This window comes from Lagopus leucura, unplaced genomic scaffold (genome assembly GCF_019238085.1).
Source record: "Lagopus leucura isolate 7727_CA_CO unplaced genomic scaffold, USGS_WTPT01 33911-0_obj-0_obj, whole genome shotgun sequence".
NCBI lineage: Eukaryota > Metazoa > Chordata > Aves > Galliformes > Phasianidae > Lagopus > Lagopus leucura.
Window position 1 is genome coordinate 1 of NW_024968643.1, and position 5,263 is coordinate 5,263.

Sequence of the window (5,263 nt, forward strand, 5' to 3'; positions counted from 1 at the left end):
ACCATTTAATTGTAAACTCAAGTCGTCCTTGTGTTTAAGATTTGCTTGTATTTTGTCATTTATTTACACACCGTGGTTGGAAATGCTCACCTCAGTGCTACACACTGCGCTGAATGTTTGCTGAACCCATTTCCTTCTGTCCTTGGCTACATTTTTTCTCATTGTAACAGTGGTGTGAAACACGGCTAAAGGAGGATACCAAATGGGGATTCCAAAATAAGATGTATCAGTAGCAGAAACAACTCTTGGCAGCTGGGATGAAAAGTTTCCCCTTCAGGGAATCTCTTGCTTGGCATGCAAGCCAGGCAAATGGACCACTGCAGAGAAAGGCAGCCTGGACCTGAGGGTACCAGCTGCACTGAACATGGTGTACAGTGCGAGTGTCCTACCTTCTGGTTTGCCTGGGCTGCACTGAGTAAAGAGGAATTGTCATGGGCCACTGTAACCAGTAGTGTTCCTCAGCGGTTGGTGCTGGGTCCGATCTTGTCCAACATCTTCATCAATGACCTTGATGAGGGGATAGTGGCCACCCTCAGCAAGTTTGCTGATGATACAAAGTTGGGAGGATTGACTGACACACCTGAAGGCTGTACTGCCATTCAGCGAGACCTGGACAGGCTGGAGAGCTGGGCAGAAAAAAAACGGATGAGGTTTAATGAAAGCAAGTGTAGAGTCTTGCATCTGGGGAGGAATAATTGCATGCACCGCTACAGGTTGGGGGATGAGCTGCTGGAGAGGAGCTCTACAGAGAGGGACCTGGGTGTCGTGGTGGACGACAGGTTGGTCATGAGCCGGCAGGGTGCTCTGGTGGCCAAGAGGGCCAATGGCATCCTGGGATTCACATTGTTACATTTTGTGTTACTTTCTTCAACAGACCACAATAAACATGGAGGTACTCGTATCTATATGATTTGCAACAGTGTTTGCCAGGCTCCATACGCACTTTTCTTTTAAGCAGTACTACGCATTTTTCTTGTAAGCAGTACTCCAGGTGAGGCCTGACCAGGACAGAGTAGAGGGGGAGGATCACCTCCCTTGACCTGCTGGTCACATTCCTTTTAATGCATCCCAGGATCCCATTGGCCTTGGCCACCAGAGCACCCTGCCGGCTCATGACCAACCTATTGTCCACCTGGACACCCAGGTCCTTCTCTGCAGAGCTCCTCTCCAGCAGCTCATCCCACAGCCTGTACTGATACATGTAGTTATTCCTTCCCAGGTGCAAGACTCTATACTTGCTTTTGTTAACCTTACCTGGTTTCTTACTGCCCAGCTGTCCAGCCGGTCCAGGTCTTGCTGAATGGCAGCACAGCCTTCAGGTGTGTCAGGCACTCCTCCCAGCATTGTATCATCAGCGTGCTTACTGAGGGTGGACACTATCACTACCCCCTTATCAAGGTTGTCAATGAAGATACTGAACAAGATCGGACCCAGCACTGCCCCCTGGGGGACACTGCCAGACACAGATCTCCAACCAGACTCTGCATCAAAGATCACCACCCTCTGAGCTCAGCCAGTCAGCCACTTCTCAACCCACCTCACCATCCACTCATCTATCCCACACTCTCAGCTTTATTATCAGGATGTCATCGTGGCCAAAAAGGCCAATGGCATTCTGGGGTGCATTAAAAAGAGTGTGGCCAGTAGGTCGAGGGAGGTGATCCTCCCCTTCTACTCTGCCCTGGTAAGGCCTCATCTGCAGTATTGTGTCCAGTTCTGGGCTCCCCAGTACAAAAAAGACAGGGATCTCTTGGAAAGAGTCCAGTGGAGGGCCACAAAGATGGTGAAGGGCCTGGAGCATCTCCCCTATGAGGAAAGGCTGAGTGAACTGGGTCTATTTGGCCTTGAGAAAAGACGACTGAGAGGGGATCTAATCCAGGTTTATAAATTTCTGAGGTGTGGGGGCCATAGTGGTGAGGCCAGTCTCTTTTCAGTGGTGAGTGGAGACAGGACAAGGGGAAACGGACATAAGCTGCAGCATAGGAAGTTCCGCACAAAGTGCGCAAGAACTTCTTTACAGTGAGGTGACGGAGCGCTGGAACAGGCTGCCCAGGGAGGTCATGGAGTCTCCTTCTCTGGAGATGTTCAAGTCTCACCTGGATGCCTACCTGTGCGACCTGGTTTAGGGAACCTGCTTTGGCAGGGGGGTTGGTCTCGATGATCTCTAGAGGTCCCTTCCTACCCCTACAATTCTGTGATTCTGTGAAAAGCCTAGCTGAAGTCAAGGTAGACTACATCTACTGCTTACATACAGCATTCCACATGCATAGTGAGGCTGGGTCACATGCAGTGTAAATGTGTAAACTACAAAACTGAAGTTGTCCAGCAAAGCTGTCTTGGCTTGTTTGGTGCAAAGAACATTTTGAGTACAGTCTGCTATTCACTGTAGCTCTTGAAACATAGATTCAACTTGCTGCGAACTAGAGCTCTTCTCACTTTTTGGTAGACTGCAATGCCTTCCAGAACAATTCACGATCAACAGACATAGAACAGTGATTCAATTCAGCTGCAATTAACTCTTGTGATCACATGGTTTAAACTCACAAACCAAAGGGCTGATTGCACTCACATAAAGAGAGATTAGGAATAAAGATTAAAGTTCAAGCTTCTCTAGATACAGTATCAAGGGGGTAATTGCCGACACGAAATTAAACATTGGGTCAGTGGTGTTTTTGTTGTATCTTTAATAAAATCCCTTCTTCTCCTAAGACTATAGCAGAAGATATCTTATTTTCATTCTGTAGCGCAGGGATCTTTTCAGTGTTTTCACCGTGTTCCATAATGTGCTTTTAGAGGCACATTAGAGAAGGATGTTAAGCTTACCCAGTGTTAGATACCTCACCTATTTCCAATAAGGCTTTCCAGCAGCCATCAGATTTCCTAGCACAGGGAGCTCTGATGAGACACTGTGAAGCGTTTGGCTTTGTAAACATTTCTTGTGGTGCTTTGTATCTTCAGAAAGCATAGAGAGATTCTACTAAAGAGGTTCTTAAAATAGAAACGTGAAGCCCACTCTTCACTGCCAAACGTACTTCCTGCAGTTGTGCAAATTAATGTCATGCTACCACAACATATTTTAGTAATTGTCCTTGAGCAAGTGACACGAGGTGATTAGGCAAAATCTGAGATTTCTATGAAATTTTAAGACATGTAATTTTAAGACATTAAAATTTCATAAACCAGACTTTAATATGTACGTGTATGCGCCTTAAAGGGACAACTCACATTTGTAAAAACATCCTCTTTTGGATGTCATCTTGTAATAGAAGCAAAACTAAAGCAGGGAAAGTAGAAAAGGGAAGAAAATGCATGCAAACCTTAGATTTTTCCTGCGCTGAAAAAACACACTGCAAAAATTATACTTTGTTTGTCCTTAATTGTAAAGTCAGTTGTTTGTATTTTCAGTAGCTTTCCTCCAACATCTGTTCCTGTACACTATAGACAAGTTTTCATTTGTAGTTCTCTGTTAACTGTAGATGGTGAGCCTAATCAAGTTCTCTTATCTCAGAGCAAATGGTAAGTGAAACGTGCATTTTTGGAATTCCAGCCTTTTAAGATGAGCAACAAACACGAACGTAAAAGTTTCTTGAAAAGGGAAGAGACAATGAAGTGAAAATGATCGGACTGTCACTTGATTCCCCTTAAAATACTGAATTTACTTGAGAACATAGCACATTGTCATACAGTGCACTACAGCAAGCATGGTTCTAAACGGCCTCGGTTAATGTGACACAACGCACAAACATCTGTCCTCTGACACTGTCTGAATGCGACACACATTTTAAAAAGTGACAATAATTATCAAAAAGCTTTCGATACAAAGTTTGAACACATTTAAGTTTCAAAAGGATACTTTGTACATTTTGGAAAAATATAACATTTACTTTACATTACTGGAACATAAGTTACATTCTTCATAGTTTGTAAGCTTCCATCGTTCGTACATTCCCTCATACGTTTTCTTTTAATAGATTATTTTCTCTGGATTGTATGTCTAGTGCAAAAGTATCGCTGTTCTGGAGAAAAGCTTGTTTCTGCATTAGTTTCCTGAAAAGTCCATTTGGATTTGCAAGGAGTTCCTCATGTTTTCCACATTCGAGAATTTTGCCCTGACCGAGGACGGCCACAAAATCAGCATTCTGAATGGTAGACAGACGATGGGCAATGATTAGAACTGTCCTCCCTTCCATCAGCCGGTCCAGGGCTTCCTGCACTAGGTACTCATTTTCAGCATCCAAAGCACTATAAAGAAATGAGGAGCAGAAGGGGCGGAGGGAAAGGGGGTAGAGAGAAAGGGGAATATGTTATTTTAACAGCAGGTTAGCTTTTGAAACACCTGCTTCAAAGCCACGTTGCACATTACAGAGCTAGTTTGGGGAAAAATTAATACAGCGTTCCAGCTATCCTTCCACTTTGCATAAGCAAAGCTTTCAGCACAGATCTCCCTGCCAATTTATGCATTCTGGAATTTTAGTTTCTTGTGGGCAGAGAAAAATAAGAGGCTGGGTAGATTGTTCAAGGGCATGCAGCTAAAGAAAGAACACTGCCCAAATCTCTGTTCTACAGATAGATCACAAGTTTCTGTTTACTTTTTCTTACCTTGTTGCTTCATCTAAGAGAAGAATTTTGGGATTCTAAAGAAGAAAGTAAAATTGGTTACAATTACAATGGGACAAGGTCTGAATATATAAAAAATACAGTGTTAGTACAGCACAGCAATTATTTCTTCAAAAGATCAGGGTGCCACTCTAAAACTACATTTAGCAAGTCCACAGGCCGAGACAGCAAAATGGAAACAGCACTTTCATCTCCGATTCTGCAAGCTAAAGAAAGAGAACACTACTAACTGGGGACTATTTCAAAGACACAACCTAGTGGCAGTGCCGTGGGAGAAGACTTTTAACGTATACTTGGCAGCACTGCAGTCAGAAGTTCAATCTCCTATTTACTACTGTTGCAGGGATCTTTCATGGTGTGTCAGCTAACCGCTGCTTGGAGTCTGCCTGCTAATTTACTGTCCAGAAACAAAAAATAAGAAAAATCTACCAGATCTATCAGTATTTCAACCACAGATGTAATAAATGAGAGTTCACAAACACTGTGTAACTTCTTAATTAACAGGTGCAGTCTTACCTTGAGCAGAGCTCGAGCAATTGCAATTCGCTGCTTCTGTCCACCTGGGGAAAAAGTCAGTAAGTTGAAAGAGGAGAACAGACATGAAGTCCTTTTAACTAGAGGCTTGGGCTGAGCTGAATTAGGCACG

At 43.8% G+C, this 5,263-nt stretch overlaps 1 long non-coding RNA gene across 1 annotated transcript; it reads right to left on the reverse strand.

Annotated features, from left to right (window-relative positions):
• Positions 1-3,635: 3,635 nt before the first annotated feature.
• Positions 3,636-5,251, reverse strand: LOC122193761. The gene is made up of 3 exons (XR_006182969.1): positions 5,134-5,251; positions 4,600-4,634; positions 3,636-4,242 (listed from the first exon to the last, which is right to left on the reverse strand). It is a non-coding gene; the product is annotated as an uncharacterized LOC122193761 (long non-coding RNA).
• Positions 5,252-5,263: the final 12 nt, after the last annotated feature.